Source organism: Leucopleurus acutus, assembly GCF_964270905.1.
Source record: "Leucopleurus acutus genome assembly, chromosome: 18".
Lineage (NCBI taxonomy): Eukaryota > Metazoa > Chordata > Mammalia > Artiodactyla > Delphinidae > Leucopleurus > Leucopleurus acutus.
The window spans coordinates 8,928,503-8,948,302 of NC_139160.1; the positions used below are offsets into that span (position 1 = coordinate 8,928,503).

A 19,800-nucleotide genomic window follows, 5' to 3' on the forward strand; every position below is an offset into this window, starting at 1 on the left:
GCGTGCGCGCGCGACGGGCGGGGCGGGGCGGAGCGGAGGCGGGCACGCGCGCGCGCACGGGGCGGAGCGGAAGGGCCGGCGAGCGCGCGCGCGCGAGGCTGTCCGGTCGGCAGGAGGCGCTGCGCACCCACGCGGCGCTCTGCCTGCCCCCGGGTGCTGTCCGCGGCGGTTCGATTGGAGCAGCCGCCGAATAGCGCTTGGCGCCATTTTGAAGCGGAGAGGAGGAGGAACGGCCGGGCTGGCTGCGGAAGGGGAGGGGGGGGAGGAGGCGGTTGGATGCGGCGGCGGCGGCGGATCCCGGAGAGCAGCGGAGTGAGAGGAGTAGCGAGTCGGCCACCCGGAGGTAGGAAGCAATTCAGTTAACGGGAAGAAAATGTCTCTTCCCTCTGGTCGCCGCGCTCCATTTTTCAGCGCCCGCCACCGCGGCTGAGTCTGTGGCGGGGCTCAAGCGCCGCCCGCCTGCCAGCCGAGACTCGCCTCCCGGCATCGGGGGCTGCAGCCGCTGGCTGCCTGGCGGCGGCGGGGCCGGGAGGAGTAGGGCGCGGGCCGGGGGCGTGGGCCGGGTTCTGCGGTGGGGGTGGGGAGGGCCCCACGGCCGGCGCGCTCCCTCCACGCCGCGGGCTCAGCCGCAGCCTCTGGAAATTAAACTTGCCGCCCTGGCAGGGCTGGGGCGCCCGCGGCGACGAGGGCGGCGGGCGGCGGGCGGTGACCTTGCGCGCGGCCGGGGGTCCGCGCCGGCTGCCCGCCGCCCCGCCGCCCGCGCCCCGCCGCCCCTCCCCCAGCGCCCGGCAGCCCGGCGGCTGTTTCCCGGGCGGCAGGCGGGCGGCGCGGCGCTCCTGTTGAATCCTCCCGCGGGCGGGTTTTCCCCTTTCCGGGCGAGGGGCGGGGAGCGCGGGTCGGGGCTGACCTCGGGGCGGTGTGCGGGCCTCGGCGCCCTCGCCCCCGCCGCTGGGTCGCCCGCGCCGTGCAGCCTCCGCTCCGGGCGACGACAACGGGCCGACCGAGTGACATTTTTATCCTGTTACTTGCCAGTCGCGGGAGATAAAGCGCGCCTACCGCGCCTCTTGGAGCTGGTGCTGGAGGCACCCGAGGACCTAGTTGAGGAAGAGTCCAGCACGGGCTGGAGTGGCTTCTCCCGGGCCACCACTGAGTTCTAGCTTTCCTTTCGGAAGCCTCGGAGTCGGAGCGACCATGCAAACGGTGTGCAGCTGTACAGTTGACATTTTTGCAGTCTCTTATCTTAGTGACACCTGAAAAGTTTCTGGTCGAGAGGAAACGCTTGTTTGTGGTTTCTTGCTGCTGTTGCCTATTGGTATATATGTTGAAGCTACGTTAAGCCGCGGTACAGTTATTCGAGGGAATGAGTCTGAACCCTGAAACGCTGCACCTCGTCGGCTTCAGAATTGCCTGTTCCTGCGTTCCTTCGCGGCCGGTGTAAACTCGGGGTAGGGTTTGAAAGAGCAGGTCCCTGCCTACTTGACACGTTTAGGCATCCTAACCAACTCCCGAAAGGGAACCCTTTATTTGATTTTGAAGGACGTGCTTTGAACGCTCTTCTCACACTTCTGTTATGAAATGATGGATGGGCAGTACTGTCCTGAACGACCCTACCCAACCCTGTTTGTTAAACCGTTTGGGAGACTGTGCATGTAGCCTTTACGTTCGAAGGTTGGTCTGTGGTCTTGAGTGAGTTTTGGAGGTCTTCTACTGTCTTCCTAATAACTTCTAAAAGTTCAAGTGTGTTTATATATGAGGCGAGCTGTAAGTCATAATTATTTAAAACTTGAATGGCAGTATAATCATTGTTCTCAACACATGTAGATGAAGTTCCAAGATAGAGCATTTTCTATACTTACGTAAGCAGTAGTCAAGTAAAATAGTTAAAAGCACAAACATGGTATTAAGCAAAATATGGGCTAGAAAGGACACTTATTTATGCAGTATATATGTCGGAGATGTTAGCAATTTTAGACAATAAGATGAGCATTCCTCTGGTGTGTGCAGGTCAGTTTGTGGAACGATTAATCTGCTGTCGTCTGGTGATAGCAGAAAACCTAATTAAAATTTATGGTGATGAATATGTAGGTGACAGTTTCAACATGGAACTTCTTATAGAAAGGTAGATTTATTTTGAAAACCTTAACTGTAAAAAAAAATTGAGAACATTATTCTTTCAAAAAAAAACCCTTAAATGAGAACATTATTCTTTCAAAATAAATGTACGAATGTGTATAGAAAAGGTGCACATTAGATATTCTTTGATTACTGAAATAGTGATTTTTTGTGTGTGCTTTTTTGATGGTTTAAAAAATTATACTCTGGGTTTTACTTGAACGTGTGAGTATTTTAAATGACAAGGTAGTGTTTGTATTGGCCTTTATTTTTTCTTAAAGAACTTTTGTGCCCTTTCTTATTTTCTCCTTTTTTGTTGAGGTTGATTCTCCTTGTGTTAACTTTGTTTTTTTTACAGTGGCTTTTGACTCTTCCTGTCACTTTCATTCTTGTCTGGTTATGCCTTTTTCCTCACTTTTCCCGAGAATTAGAGGAGATAACGTGGTGAAGATAGTGATCCTTGCTGTCGTGGAATGTTTTGTACTAAGCATATTTGACAAGTAGTTCTACTGAGTTGGCTGTTGGATAAAAGTTTTAATTTCTAAATTTATTTTAAAATGGTTTGCAACTTTAATGGATACAAAGAGTCATGTTTTGAGGACCAGGCTTTGTCAATAATTTGTTAAGCCTAAAATAAAGTGATACGCTGTATTAGACAGGGCTTACCCTGGTGAAGACTGAATGGTACCCAAAACTTTGTGTAGAGGGGAATATTTTGGGAGATTGTGTTCTTTCTGCTTCTCCCTCTTGGAGATTAGGATTGTCCTGTGGCTTCTTCAGTGCTACTTCTTTTGATCATGTGTGCTTAGAACTAACAGGAGAGCTCACTGATTTCGCTTGGATGACAAGTACTGTATATAATCTATGTTAGAAAAGAATAAATTTGTGTTTCCTTTATTAGTGTTAGAGAGCTATAAGGAAATTTAGATGATCTCCAACTCATTATATGCATGAGAAATTAGGTTCAGATTGTAACTTGATTGATTTATTCAAAGTCACAGTCATATTCTTGTGGAATTGAGGCAGCCCTTACATCTCCTGGAGGCTTAGAAGTATCCACGTGGTCTGTATTGTTTTATTCAGGACTTAAGCAATATTTAAAATTATTGCCAGGTAGCATATTATTCTCTTTCTCCTTTCCCCCCTTTTTTTTCATTCAACCAAGAAAGTTTCGAGGTTAACCATCTGTTTCAGAGTCTGGTTTTAATAATTTCTATCCAGGATGCGGTCCACTTAAATTGTCTCAGAAGATAACCTCTTGCATGTCTCTGTCTCCTGGAGTTGCTTGATCTTTCATTGTGTAACAGTATTTGACAAGGCATTTATTTATTCTTTGTTAAACTTGTAAGCCAGGGTAATTTGGAAGTTAGTGTTGAACTTTATTTTGTTATAAGATGCATGTGTGCATGAATGTGTTTTTTTTTTATTTTTTACTTTCTTTTTTTTTACTTTTAAACTCAATTTGCTACACAAGTCATTTGCTTCCAGTTACAGTAGGTGTTTGGAGAAAATTGTATTTGGTTTGAGTATTCCTGTTTGGAAATGTTAAAAATTCCAAAAATACTTAGTCTAACAATAAACCCAGTAATTTCTCTGAGAACATATTTACTTTTTTAGTTTATTTAAGAAGTTGCCAAATGGTTCAAAATTGTGCTTCCTTGGAGTGTAGAGGTCAGCTCCTCACACTGTACTGTCATGAACCACCTGATTATAACCATTTTCCCCAATACTTAAGAAGGTTTTATAACTCTCACTAATTAGTTCAAAATTAAGGATAAGTTTGCTGTAATTGTTTCAGTTGATAGGGATGATCATGCTCTGTGAGAAAATCGTGAGGATTAAACTCAGATTAGTTAAATTTAGTTGTTTAAATCTTAAAGCCATTACTCTGAGATGTTTAAAAATATCCATGATAGTTATTGTGCTCTAATGATTAGACATCAGTAATAAGCAGTAATTAGAAATACTTGGTTTAGCTGTGTAACACTTATAAGTCAGCCAAGGGGAGTGGAGGAAAGACTGATAAGCAGGAAGCTAATTTGAGGCATCTTTAAAGGACCATGATCTAGAAGTACTCCACTAACTTGCTTCCCTTTGACAGAGATTGCTCTGACCTGATTCAGTTAAAATGAACAAATACTAAGCTTCATATATATACTGTACCATGGATGATGTAATAAACAGGACTGAGACTCTGCCCTATAGAAGTTTCGAGTGGTGGTTTGCCACTTGCACCAAGGTGATGAGAGCTGAGAAAAACCAGAGTAGGATCCCTGCTGTTAAGTGATTCTACCATGGCCAGGCCTTCCTCCCTCTTCAGTGACAGTTGAGGTTGCTCTTTATGTGGGAGAGTGAAGGAGGGGACATTATGACCACAAGCATTGTCTCTCTCTTGGAGAGAATGGTTAGGGGGCCCAAAAGGAAACAAGAGTTTGTGGTTCCCTGGGCAGTGTAGGGATTCTTTTTCCCTTTCATCTCAGAGGTGGTTTTAGAGAAGTAAGGGAAGAGATTTTTAAAGAAAAGTCCCAGATATATATCCAAAGTGTATTTACAGAATGCATCCCTAAGTAGTTGAAATTCCGCCAGGCAATTTCAATTAACCTTCAGATATTGGGATGGGGGTTGGGGTGTGTATGGAGAGTTGGTAGTGAGAGTTGTTGTTAAGGTTGGCGGGAACAGAGTACTTTAAAGAATTGTATATTTTAAATTAAAAGTTATACATGTATATGATAAGGAAATTCTTGTGGTACAGAAAATAAAAATAAAAGCTACTTTATCTCTTCCCCCTAAAAGGTAATCCACTGTTAACAGTTTTCAGAAAATTTACTTTTCAAAAAATTTATGCAAATAGTATTATACTTACTGCTTTTTTTTTGTTGTTGTTATTAAAAGCTATATTGTTTACTTTTTTCCTGAAATTTACTTTTTTCTGTAGTTGATGTCATGTAGCTCTTCTCATATTGGCACATATAGATCAACATAATTTAAACAATGATTAGAGTATTATATGCATGTGTCACCACAATTTATTCTGACTCCTTTTGAGTGGTATGTAGGTTGTAACTACTTACACAAACCGACAGTATATGACTATGATTGTTACATGTTTGCCAACATTGGGCTTTATTAAACTTTATGCCTTTTGCTGATTTGATATGTGAAGTTTGTATCTTGTTTTGGGTTTGCATTTTGTTGATTATGAGGAGGGGAAAACATTTTTGTATGCTTATTGGGCAGAGGTTACTTGCAGCGCACACTTTAGATTGAGTAGGTTAAGTTATCTGTGCACCCCTCCCCCCCATCTAAAATGGTTTGAGGGAGATGGAACTTTTAGAGAGAAATAAGGTTTCAGAGCCCGTGGCACGTTGAGGGGGAGCAGTGCTCTGAATGGAGAGGCTGCAGTGCTAGACTTTGAACAATAACCAGAGGTTAAGTATTGAAAGCCCTTAACTTGGTCTTAATGGAAGATTATATAAAGGCAGGAAGGGAGATTTGAGAGTCAGGGCAAGTAATTTCATATAGGGTAAGCTCTATCTCCTACTGTCTACTTGTCCTGTCTCACCACTCCCCCCTTGTGCCCCAACTGTCATTTCATTTTTATTTATACTGTCATTTGACTTGCTCCTCTTCCCTGGTGGGGTGGCAGCCTTGACTTTGATATTTCAGTTCTTCCAGAGATGAGGAACACTTAGTTTTTATTATAAGGGAAACTGATTTTTCTTCAAACCAAAGGGAGCAGTTCTCATTTCTAATGTTCTTTAGATCTATTTTTTGATCTTTAGTAGTCCCTCTTTATAGTTGATATTCTGCTAGTGTCAGGGACCTTACATGCTGACCTGTGCAGAAGTTGGCATGACTACATGAGCTTTGTTCCTATTTAATCCCTACATGCTGCCCCCACCCCAGCTTCACATTTTTTTTTTAATGAAATAAGTTTTTTTTCTTAGTAGGTTTGGGAGGCAATTGATTTAAAAGGCTCTTGTCTGTTACCCCCTATCCCAACCCCCCCCAAATGGTAAGTATGTAGAGATGTGTTAATTAGCTTGATTGTGGAGATCTTTTCACAGTGCATACATATATCAAAAGACAAGCTGTATACCTTAAATATCTACATTTTTATGTGTCAAAGATGTCTCAGTAAAGCTGGTTAAAAAAAAGTTTTTGTCTCCAGTTATTATATACACGAGTTAATATCAAATGGCTGGCCCTTTTTCAACTTTACCTTTAGTCTAGGCCAGCGGCTCTCAAATGGGGGTGATTTTGAACACCGCTTCCTTCCCCAGCTCCTCACCCAAGGACCTTTGGCAATGCCTGGAGACATTTTGGTTGTCACAACTGGGGGTGGGGGGAGGGGGGCGGGAAGAGTGATGCTACTGGTATCTAGTGAGTAGAGGTAGGGATGCTGCTAAACATCCTACAATGTGTAGGGCAGCCCTCCACAACAAAAAATTATCTGGCCTAAAATGTCTCTTTTGCCAAGAAACCCTGGATTCAGTAGACCTAGTCCAGGAAGCTCCCAGCTCAGGTGAATTAGGCCTGCCCACCAACTTTGATGATAGCAGTCAAGCAGTAGTAATGTTTCATGTAGTCTTATGCTCAGAATGGAAAGCTTTGAAATATAGATCTTGAGTACATTTTTTCCCTCCTCTGTCTCTTTGGTCCCTTTCTTTTCAGCGTTTTGCTTTCCTTCTCCTCTACCTTCATGGTGTAACATAATTAGGTCAAGGCTTTGCAGTCCTATGTGGAGTTTGGAAGGTCACTAGCATTGAAGACTTGAACAGCAGTAGGAACATATTTAGGCATTTAATATGATGCTTGATAAGTGAAGTCCTTTGCTGAGGAAAGCAGAAGAGCATGGCGGTTAAGCATATAGACATAGAGTCAAGACTGCTTGGGTTTTTATCCTCCCTCCATCACTAGCTAGTTGTGTCACCGTGGATAAATTACCTAATTGCCAAGCCTCAGTTTCTTAAATCTGTGAAGTGGGGAATAATAGCAGGTATCTCATTTTTAAAATCAGCTTTATTGAGATATAATTCACATTCCATACAGTTCACCTATTGAAACTGTGCAACTCATCAACTTCTAGTACATTTGCAGGTGTGTGCAACCATCACCACAATCTGCTCTTAGAATATTTTTGTCTCTTATAAAAGAAACCCTAAACCCATTAGCGGTCACTTCCAGTCACCCCTTAAATTAGTTTTTGATATAAGGCAGGCCAGATGCTTCCCTTGGTGACAAGTATGTAAGTACTTAATAGAAAACTATAACTTGGGGCAGGGAGACTCTATTTGTGGCAGGTCCATTCACAACACTTTAGAGAAGGCAAAGATGGATATTTGTTGAATGGATATTTGCATGCTATACTATGTAAGGAAATTGTGCTCAGAGATATAAAGATGAAAGATACACCTTTATTTAAGAGATCTGTATTCAAGTGGGAAGAAGGAGACTGGTATCACAAAATACCAGTTATAATTGTAAAATAATTATAAAACGAGGCAGAATAAAGTGCTTTCAGGAAGGTGTAAACAACATACTTGAAATTGGAAATTTGTTAAAGGGAGATTAATTACTTAGGTTAAGAGTGTAGGAACCATGAAAAACTTCTTAAAGGAGGGACCATTTTGGCCAAGTCTTAGATGATAAAATATGGTACTCTGGCTCTGTGAAGAGCACTTGAAAAATGCTGTGCTTTTTTGAGGTATTGGTGGTATTCTCATCTTTTTTTTTTTGCTGCCTCATGCTGCTGCCAAATGGTTGCCTCTGGTAGCTCCACCTGCACCCTTTTTTAAAAAAAATTATTTATTTACTTTTTGCCACACCTCGAGGCTTGAGGGACCTTAGTTCCTGGACCAGGGATCCAACCCGGGCCCTCGGCAGTGAAAGCACCAAGTCCTAACCACTGGACAGCTGGGGAATTCTTACCCGCACCCTTTTTTGATGTTTCTAATCTGTTGTGAACTTGGGAAGTTATCTAAATGTAACAAATAAATAAGCTTTTAGTGAGAGCCTGGTGTCTGTGAGAAAAGGGTATGATTGTGTGGCCTTATGCTGTCACTTTGAGTTAGTTGCCTTTTTAGTTTTATTCTCTGGGTTAATTGGGTTTACAGAATAAATAATTCCTAGGTAAATTAGGCTCATATAAAATGTTTTCCCTTTTTTTCCTCCAAGGCTTCTATTAACAGCCATATCCCTAATGTTTCTTCTCAATTTCCTATCTTTTTCTCATATGCCATCAGACACAACACTTCCAGTACATGTCCAAAACTGAGCTGCCTTCCTTTATCCTTTAACATCTGCATTGGTTAATACAATTTTTTTTTTTAAGTTGAATGGCTAGGTTTGTCATCAAGTCAGCAACTTGGGTGTCATCTTGATCTCTCTGTCTCCTTTACTTCTCAAATCAAATGAGTTAACAAAGCCTGTTGATTCTGATACAGTAGTTCAAAGTTGTTGTTGTTTTTTTTAACACTATCTGCACAGTAATACTTCAAAAGTAAAAAACCAAAAAGAGAAAAAAGTCTCTTTTCCATACCCTTCCTCATCTGTAAAGTTCCCAGACTCCTCTACAATAGCTTACTAGTATTATTGGGTTTTTTATATATCCTTCTGGGGGTTTAAAAAATACAACGCTGTACAAGTATATGTATCCCACCCCATGCCTCCCCTCACCCCAACACATGTTTTACACTAATGTTGGAAACTTTAACTGCTTTGCCTTTTATTTATTTATTTATGTCACTTAACAGTATACCCTGGAGATCTTTCTGTATTAGTATATAAAGTTCTAGTATGTGTGCTCTCTTTCTCAACAGCTGCAGAGTGTTCATTTATGGACCGTAATTTAACTAGCCCACTGATGGACAGTTAAATTGTTTCCAGTTCTTGCTATTATAAAAATACTGCATGAACAACCTTGTACATATATCATCTTGTACACATGCAAGTGTGTCTGTAGATTAACTTCCTAGAAGTGGAATTGTTGGGTCAAAGAATAAAGCGGATACAATTTTGATAGATACTGTTAAGTTGTCCTTCATGAGGGTTGTAGGATATAATTTTGATAGATATAGTTCCGTTGTCCTTTGTGAGGGTTGTCACAGTAATGTATACATGAGAGTAGTTGTTTTCCTATAGCCTTGCCGCAACAGCATACAATGATACTTTTTGGATTTTTGCCAATATGATAGGTGAAAAATGGTACCTCAGTGTAGTTTTAATTTACATTTCTCTCTTTTTTTTTAAAACATCTTTATTGGAGTATAATTGCTTTACAATGGTGTGTTAGTTTTTGCTGTTTATCAAAGTGAATCAGCTATACATATACATATATCCCCATATCCCCTCCCTCTTGCGTCTCCCTCTCACTCTCCCTATCCCACCCCTCTAGGTGGTCACAGAGCACGGAGCTGATCTCCCTGTGCGACTGCTTCCCACTAGCTATCTATTTTACATTTGGTTGTGTATATATGTCAGTGCCACTCTCTCACTTCTTCCCAGCTTACCCTTCCCCCTCCCCGTGTCCTCAAGTCCATTCTCTACATCTGCGTCATTATTCCTGTCCTGTCCCTAGGTTCTTCATAACCATTTTTTTTTTTAGATTCCATATATATGTTAGCATATGGTATTTGTTTTTCTCTTTCTGACTTACTTCACTCTGTATGACAGGACAGACTCTAGGTCCATCCACCTCAATACAAATAACTCAATTTCATTTCTTTTTATGGTTGAGTAATATTCCATTGTATATATGGGCCACAGCTTCTTTATCCATTTGTCTGTCAGTGGACACTTAGGTTGCTTCCATGTCCTGGCTATTGTAAATAGTGCTTCAGTGAACATGGTGGTACATGACTCTTTTTGAATTATGGTTTTCTCAGGTTATATGGCCAGGAGTGGGATTGCTGGATCATATGGTAGTTTTATTTTTAGTTTATTAAGGAACCTCCATACTGTTCTCCATAGTGGCTGTATCAGTTTACATTCCCACCAACAGTGCTAGAGGGTTCCCTTTTCTCCACACCCTCTCCAGCATTTACTGTTTGTAGACATTTTGATGATGGCCATTCTGACCGGTGTGTGGTGATACCTCATTGTAGTTTTGATTTGCATTTCTCTAATGATTAGTGATATTGAGCATCCTTTCATGTGTTTGTTGGCAATCTGTATACCTTCTTTGGAGAAATGTCTATTTAAGTCTTCTGCCTATTTTTGGATTGGGTTGTTTGTTTTTTTGACATTGAGCTGCATGAGCTGCTTGTAAATTTTGGCGATTAGTCCTTTGTCAGTTGCTTCATTTGCAAATATTTTCTCCCATTCTGTGGGTTGTCTTTTTGTCTTGTTTATGGTTTCCTTGGCTGTGCAAAAGCTTTTAAGTTTCATTAGGTCCCATTTGTTTATTTTTGCTTTTATTTCCATTTCTCTAGGAGGTGGGTCAGAAAGGATCTTGCTGTGATTTATGTCATTACATTTCTCTTATGAGTGAAGATGAGTATCCTTTGTTTGGGCCATTTTGATCATTCTTTTTTTTCCTGTGAACACTCTGATTTTAATTTTCACTCATTTTCCTGTCCATTTTGGGGGTTCTTGAATTTCTCTTCAGTCCATGTGTGGCGATTGGTTTACTAAAAGGAAACATGACTTGCTTGTTGCAGGTGCCTTCTTACAGGTAGCTCTGCTTCCATTTTTCACTCTCTTTTAGGCTTTTTCTCACAGTGTTAGCAGAGTGATACTTGTAGTTGCAGATTTGTATGTGTCCTTCCCTTGCTTAAAGCTGTTCAGTGGCTCTTCACTGCCTCTATAATGCAAATGCCTTAACATTAGAATGGTACCTACCTACCTTGCTGGCATTTCCCTTTTTTCCATAGGTTCTCCAAACTCCAAAAACACTGAACTGCTCCTAGCTCCCTGTTGTTTTAGACTCTTTGCCTCTGTGTCTTTGCACGTGGTATTTCTCTGCTTATAATGATCCATTCCTGCTTGTCTGCATGTCCGAAGTCCTGCTTTTCATCCTTCACCTAACGAAAAGGCTTTTCTGTTACCTAACTCTTCTTTCAGGCAGTGTATGGTGCCCTTTTCTCCTTCTCACAAGTCCCTGTGTATATCTTTTTTTTTTAATTAATTAATTTTTATTTTTGGCTGTGTTGGGTCTTCGTTGGGGTGCATGGGCTTCTCACTGTGGTGGCTTCTCTTTGTTGCGGAGCATGGGCTCTAGGCACGGGCTCAGTAATTGTGGCTCGAGGGCTCTAGAGCACAGGTTCAGTAGTTGTGGCTCAAGGGCTTAGTTGCTCCATGACATGTGGGATCTTCTCGGACCAAGGCTCTAACCTGTGTCCCCTGCATTGGCAGGAGGATTCTTAACCACTGCGCCACCAGGGAAGTCCTCCCTGTGTATATCTTTATAATGTAAACCCTCACATTGTGTATTGTTATTGTGTATTTCCTTGCTTTAGATTGTTATCCTCTTGAGGCATGAACTTAACAGTTATTTTGTAAGCAAGCATCACGTTTGGCACATAGTAGATGAGTAACAATTACCGATAACCCATAAATGTGTGTGTATATATATATATATATATATTTATATATACACTAAGTATATATGTGGACAACCCAAGAGAAAGAAAAAATGGAAAATTAATACTATGAGCTCAAATTTATTTTTAAAATTTGTTTTAATTTATTTATATTGAGATGTAAATTAAATACAATAAAATGTACAGATTTTAGCTGTTCACTTTTAGTTGTGACAGTTATACCCGTGTAACTGATAACCAAAAGATGATAAAGAACATTCTCATCACCCCAGAAAGTTTAATGGTTGCCCTTTCCATTCCGTTCTCCTCTCTCCCAAGCACTGTGATTTCTAACAATGTAGATTATTTTGTTTGGTCATCATACAGTGTGTGCTTTTTTGCATCTAGCTTCTTCTGCTTAACATATATTTCCAGATGCATCTATGAGGTTGGATGTGTCAGAGTTCTTTTTATTGCTGAGTAGTATTTTGTTAGATGAATATACCAGAGTTTATCTTTTCTTCTGTTGATGGATATTTGAGTTGTTTCCAGTTTCTTGTTGTTAAGAATAAGGCCTGCAGGGATCTTCTTGCAAACATGTGTTTTCATTTCTCTTGAGTAAATGCCTAGGATTGAAATTGCTGGTTCACAGGCAGATGTGTGTTTTACTATATAAAAAACTGCTGTGTAGTTTTTCAGTTTTCTCTTACATACTCTCACTGTGACTCTGTGTTAGTTCTAGTTGCTCTACATCCTTGCCAGCATTTGGATAATCATTTGTTAAATTTTAGCTATTTAGTGGAAGTGAAATGGTATCTTGTATTATTTTGGATTTCCTTGCGACCTAATGATGTTTCATATGGTTATTGACAATTGTCAATAATTAGTGTATTTTCTTTTGTGGAATATCCCTGTTTTTTGCACATTAAAAAAATTGGTTATCTTTTTATTATTGATGTGTAAGAATTCTTAATATAGTCTGGATATGTTTTTTGTCACATCAATGCATTGAGAGTATTTTCTCCCAGTTTGTAAGTTTTTGTTTTCCTTAACAGTGTATTTCGATAAGCGAAAGTTTTTAATTTTGACGAAGTTCAATTAATCAATTTTTTTCTTTAATAGATTTGAGTTTTAAGAAGCTTTTGCCTACTCCCAAGTCTTGAAATAATTTCCCTTGTTTTCTTTTACAAGTTTCATAGGTATTGAGGTTCATTTTTACAAATGCATTTATCCAGTCCCAACACCATTGTTTGAAAAATTTTGTTTTCTTTTCTGCACTGGACTGCCTTTGTGTTTTTGTCCAGGAATGTTTTTATTTATTTGTTTATTTATTTATTTTTGGCTGTGTTGGGTCTTCGTTTCTGTGTGTGGGCTTTCTCTAGTTGCGGCGAGCGGGGGCCACTCTTCATCACGGTGCGCGGGCCTCTCACTGTCGCGGCCTCTAATTGCGGAGCACAAGCTCCAGACACCCAGGCTCAGTAGTTGTGGCTCACGGGCCTAGTTGTGGGCCTTTGCTCTGGAGGAGACTTTATCTTCCACAACTGTTCACTTTATAAACACCTTTGGGAAGTTAGTCTGGAACAAAGGGCAGTGAGATCCTCAGTTGCAAGATGTGCAGAAAGAAATGCAAGAGACCAGTGGAATATTGTCTCCAGACATCCACATGACAAAGAATTGAGGCCTTCTGCTAGTAGCCTTGAGTGGATCCTCAGGCCTTCAGTTGAGTGTAGACCTCACTACAGTTTGCAACCTCATGAGAGACCCTTGAGCCAGACACACCAGCTAAGCTGCTCCTGGATTCCTGACCCTTAGAAACTGTGTGAGAAAATAAATGTTATTTTCAACTGCTGAAGTTTTGGAGTAGTTTATTACACAGCAGTAGATTATTAGTACAGTTGTTCACCTCTCCTTTTATTTAGGTCATCTTTTTTTTGATACGTACTATAAACAAATTTATATTTATGTATCTATGTATCTGTGCAAGATCTTTACGCCAGCTCAATGAAGTAGGTTTTTCCGTATTAATGTTATGTTACTATGTCAATTATGTAATACGATTTTGTTAACATATTAACATATATACATACAATGTAAAGTAACATTTTAATGTTCTCCGTAGAGATCTTGCAGTTAATTTATTCCTAAAGATTTTTCTTTTTGATGCTATTTTCTAAATTTTATTTTTTTATTTTTTTCTGATAATATATCCAGATACAGTAGTTGTCTTAAAAATTGTGTGTGTATTCTTCGACTTTGCTGAAATTCATTTAGTTCCAATAGTTTTTTTGTAGATTTAGGATTTTCTCTACAAAAACAATCATATCTGTGAATAAGACAGTTTTTTTTCTTTTTTCTCCCATCTTTATAAGCTTTTTATTTCTTTGTGTTACTTTATTGCACTGTCTAGCATTTTCAATTTAATGTTGAAGAGATGGTGGGAATGAATATTCTTGTTTTATTCCACATCTTAAGGGGAAAACATTGTCTTTTAACGTTAAGTAGAATGTCAGCAGTGATTTTTTTGTAGATTAAAAGAAATCAGATGGAGCGTGTTCCCTTCTATTCCCAGTTTAGTGAGATTTTAATTTTTAAATTATGGATGGGTGTTGAATTTTGCCAGATGTCCCCCCCTTTTTGTATTTATTGAGACGACTATGGATTTTATGCTTTATTCTGTTATTATGGTGAATTATATTTATTGATTTTTGTAAGTTAAACCAATTTTGCAATCTTGGGTTAATCTCATTTGGTCATGATGTATTGTCCTTTTATCTGTTTCTGAATTTGGTCAGCTAATATTTTGTTGAGGATTTAAGTGTCTGTGTTCAGGGGGAATATTGGTCTATGATTGCCATTTCTTGTAATGCCTTCTAATAGCATGGTTAGACTAGCCTTCTGAAACCAAGAAATGTTTCCTCTTCTGTTTTCAGAAATAGTTTGTATATGATTGATATAATTTCTTTAACGTTTGGTAACCATCTAGGCATGGAGGTTTTTTTGTGCGTGCGGGAAGATTTTTGGTAACAGGTTTTGTTTCTTTGGTAAATATATGGTTATATGGATTTTCTGTTTTGTCTTTCTCCCCCCAAGCAGTATATCTGTCTCATTTAAGTTATCAAGCCTTTTGGCAGAAAGAGTGTAATTTTCCCTTGTGATCCTTTTTATGTCTGTAGGATCTGTAGTGACCCCTCTTTACACTCTTCTTTCCTTGGTCATTCTTGCTACAGGTTTAGCAGTTTTCTTTCCACAGCTTTTGGTTTCAATAATTTAATTGACTTTTGTGCTTATCTTGATAATTTCCTTCACTCTTATTTTCAATTGTTTTAATTTGTTCTTTTTATTCCCTGGCTTCTTAAGCTGGAAATTTAGGTATTTAATTAGGGAATTTCGATATTTAAATTTAAGACTTTGTTTTTAAATATAAGCACTTAAATTTATAATTTCCCCCACATTTTTATATGTTGTATTTTCATTTTCAGTTCAAAATATTTTCTAATTTCCTTTGTGATTTCTTCTTTGACTCATGGATTTTTTTAGAAGTGTGTTGCTTAATTTTCAAATATTTTGGGTTTTCCTGGATAGCTTATTGAAATTGATTTTTTATGTAATTCTTTTGTAGTCACAGAATATACTCTGTAAGATTTCTGTCTTTTGAAATGTGAGACATATTGTATGGTGTAGTATATAGTCTCATACAATTAAGTTGGTTAGTAGTGTTCTTTAAATCACCTATATCTGAGGTCAGAAAATGTCCTGCAAAGGGCTGTATAGACAATAGTTCAGGTTTTGTGAATTATACTGTTTCTGTTTTAACTACTTTGCCCTTGTAGTGCAAAAAGCAGCCGTGGCAATATGTAAATGAATGGGCATGGCAGTGTTATAATAAAACTTCATTTACAAAGATGGGCAGAGGTCCTGCAGTTTGCTGACCCCTGATTTATATGACTGTGGATTGTTTTTTATCCATTTCAGTTGCTGAGAGAGGGGTATTAAAGTTTCCAAATATACCTGTGCATTTGTTCATTTCTTCCTGTAACTTTTTCAGCTTTTGCTTCATGTATTTCCTCCATGTAGTTTTCCCCTCAAGCTCTGATATTAGATGCATTCCCATTTAGGATTGTTATGCCTTCTGGATGAGTTGACCTTTTTACCTTTGATAATTCTCTTACTGAAGTTAATTTTTTCTGACTTTAGTTTACTTATACCAGTTCCCTTATGTTTACTATTTATATTTATGGTGTAAAATTTTTTATTATATGTTTAATGTGATTGTGTCTTTGTTTTTAAAGTGTCTCTCTTATAGACAGCATGTATTTAATGGGTTTCCTTCTCTCCTTCTTCCCTTCCTTCTTCCCTTCCTTCCTCCCTTCCTTCCTCCCTCCCTTCTTTTAATAGTAAATATATCTAATAAACTGTGTCTCTGAGTGGAGGACTTGTTAACTTTACATTTAATGTTATTTATACGGGTAAGTTTAATTCTCCCATTTTGCTCTGTGTTTTGTCAGTTTGTCTCCTCTCTTCCTTCTCTTATTGCCTTCTTTTATGTTGGTCAAATTTTGAAAAATATTTTAGATCTTTAATGGGCTTTTTAAACTGTACTGCTTTGTATAAGTGGCTGCTCTAGGGATTACAGTATTCATGATTAACTTTTAAAGTTCATTTAGCATTAACATTATGCCACCTGATGTAAAATGAAAGAACCTTAAAAAGCATAATTACATTTAATCTTTTTGCTATTGGTGTGTTAATTTTTGCTTCAACACAATGCTGTTTTTGCTTTAAATAGTCTGTTGCCTTTTAAAGAATTTAAGGAGAGAAACAAGAGAGTGTTTTGTATATAACTACACAGTTGTTTCGGATTTTCTTTATTTGTGTAGATCTAAGTTTCGCCTGATGTCATTTCCCTTCAGCTTGAGTTTCCTTTAACATTGCGTAATGTCCCGGTCTAGTGATTAAAGTTTTCAGCTTACGTGTGTACATGTACACACACACACACACACACACACACACACACACCCCCAGATAGAGTAAGTGTATGTATTTTTATATATATATATATATATATATGCTTACTCTTATTTTTCAAGAATATTTTTGTTGGACATAGATTCTGGTTGACTTAAAGGTTCTTCTTAATTGTCTTCTGGTCTCCTTTGCGTCTTTAATTTTCAGCACTTTGATGTGTTCTTTTTTCTTTTTTTTTTTTTTTGTTATTCTGCTTAGAGTTGAGCTCATTGGATTTGCAGATTGGTTTTTTCACCAATTTTTAGCCATTTTTCAAAATGCTTTTTCTGCTCCATTCTCTCTTCTCCTTCTGAGATTCTTGTTCTTTTGCTTAAAAATGTAATATAGGTCTGTGAGTTTGTTATTTTTAATTTTTTTTCTCAATCTTTTGCCCTCAGTTCTTCAGATTGAATAATTTCTACTGATTTGTCTTCAAGGTCACTGATTCTTTTTTATTTTGCTTCTAATATGCTGTCAAGCCCATTCCCCACCCCCCCATTTATTTATTTACTTATTTTCCAGTTTCATTGAGATATAATTGATAAGCAACATTGTATAAGTTTAAGGTGTATAGTGTGATGATCTGATACATGTATGTACTGTTAAATGATTACTGCAATAAGGTGGGGTAACACATCTGTCATCTCACACAGTTAACATTACTTTGTGTGTGTGGTGAGAATATTTAAGATTTACTCTCTTAGCAGCTTTTAAGTACACAATACAGTATTGTTAACTATAGTTACCATGCTGTACACTAGAGTCCCAGAACTTAATTTATCTTATAACTGAAAGTTTATGCTCTTTAACAAAAATCTCCCCATTTCCCCCCACCCCCCTCAGCCCTTGTCCACTCTCTGTTTATATGAGTTCAGCTTTTTAGATTCCATATATAAGTGAGATCATACAGCATTTATCTTTCTCTGATTTATTTCACTTAGCATAATGTCCTCAAGGTTCATTCATGTTGTTGCAAATGACAGTATCTCCTTTATTGTGGTGAATATTCTCTTGAATATTATATCTTGTTTATTCATTCATCCATTGATGGATATTTAGGTTGTTTCCATGTCTTGGCTGTTGTGAGTAATGTTGCAGTGAACATGGTGGTGCAGATATCTCTAAGCCCACTTTGAAATAACATACTCTTCAGTTCTAGTATTTCATTTTTTAACTATTTCCAATTATCTGCTGAGATTCCCCATTGTGACCATGTTTCCCATTAAGTCCTTGAACAAATTTATAGTAGCTTCTTTAAAGTCTTTGCTTGTTAATTTCTTCCTTTGAATTATTTCATTGTTTTTTTCCATTTATTGTTTTATTTTCATTCTTGACAGTAGGTCACACTTCCCTGCTGCTTTTCATGTCTAGAAAATTTTAATTGTAGAGTGGAGGTTGTGGGTGATATATCTCTAAATTCTCTTTATCTTCTGATGAGTATAGTTAAATAACTGGTTGATCACCTTGAACTTGTGGAGGCTTGGTCTTTAAGATGGGTCTGTAGAAAGCCTGAGGTGTTTTTTTAAGCCCTTGTAACTTGGACAGGCTCATGTCTCCTCTCCAGTGGGCAGCAGCTGAGATTGCTGATGAGTTCTTGTAGATTTCCAGTTGTTTTCCATTGAGCTCCTTGAAATCTTCCCTGAGCATACTCACCTCAGGGCTCAGTGAAGAATTTGAAGTTTCTATTAGTTTTTGAGGCTTCTGCTGCTGTGACTCACTCCTTTCCTGAATTTGTCCTCTATTTCTAGCCACTTTGTGGCCATGAACTTAATAAAACTGCAGCTTTCTGCTTGAGTTCTAGTAGCCCATGCTATTGCAGACTAGGAATGCCCTCAGGGGAAAAGCTGTGTAAATTTGAACCTTTTCCAGTGTACTTCCCTTCTTTCACTGGTCAAATTTCCAATTTCCTCCTGCTGTTGATGGTTTGTTCTGCCTTCAAGTCATTCTTAAAAGTGTTTTATCCACAGCTTTTATTTGTTTTTTATAATTGCTATCTGTGGAAGCATTAATTTAATGAGTTGACAAAAACTACTCCACCATTATTAGAACTCTTCAGGCTGATTTTCATTCATTTCAAACTGGCCCTTTAAGTACAATTGCTAACTTAACACACACCTTGTGTCAGGCTTACACATTTTTAGAATAAGACAGAACTCTCTATATATTTTTTTTTAATTTTTTAATTTTATTTATTTTTTATACAGCAGTTTCGTTGGCTATCAATTTTGCGGTATGCGGGCCTCTCACTGTTGTGGCCTCTCCTATTGTGGAGCACAGGCTCCGGACGCGGGGGCTCAGCGGCCATGGCTCATGGGCCCAGCTGCTCCGTGGCATGTGGAATCTTCCCGGACCGGGGCACGAACCCGTGTCCCCTGCAACGGCAGGTGGACTCTCAACCACTGCGCCACCAGGGAAGCCCTAGACATCAATTTTGTACACATCAGTGTATACAGGTCAATCCCAATCTCCCAATTTATCACACCACCACCACCCCCGCCCCCCCCCCCCCGCCACGGCTTTCCCCCCTTGGTGTCCATACGTTTGTTCTCCACATCTGTGTCTCAATTTCTGCCCTGCAAACTGGTTCATCTGTACCATTTTTCTAGGTTTCACATATATGCGTTAATATACGATATTTGTTTATCTCTTTCTGACTTAACTTCACTCTGTATGGCAGTCTGTAAATCCATCCACTCTCAACAAATGACCCAATTTCGTTCCTTTTTATGGTTGAGTAATATTCCATTGTATATATGTACTACAACTTCTTTATCCATTCATCTGTCGATGGGCGTTTAGGTTGCTTCCATGACCTGGCTATTGTAAATAGTGCTGCAGTGAACATTGGGGTGCATGTGTCTTTTTGAATTATGGTTTTCTCTGGTTATATGCCCAGTAATAAGATTGCTGGATCATATGGTAATTCTATTTTTAGTTTTTTAAGGGATTTCCATACTGTTCTCCATAGTGGTTGTATCAATTTACATTCCCACAAACAGTGCAAGAGGGTTCCCTTTTCTCCACACTCTCTCCAGCATTTGTTGTTTGTAGATTTTCTGATGATGGCCATTCTAACTGGTGTGCAGTGATACCTCATTGTAGTTTTGATTTGCATTTCTCTAATAATTAGTGATGTTGAGCAACTTTTCATGTGCTTCTTGGC

General features: G+C 39.0%; 1 protein-coding gene across 5 annotated transcripts in view; it reads left to right on the plus strand.

Moving 5' to 3' along the window:
* The first annotated feature begins 291 nt into the window (after nt 1-291).
* Nucleotides 292-19,800, plus strand: part of PDS5B (PDS5 cohesin associated factor B) — a 203,084-nt gene continuing 183,575 nt past the window's right edge. For all 5 annotated transcript variants that reach the window (XR_014326931.1, XM_082859730.1, XM_082859731.1 and 2 more), the window contains exon 1: nt 292-343. The gene's annotated coding sequence lies outside the window, so the exon portion shown is untranslated. The remainder of the gene's footprint in view (nt 344-19,800) is intronic.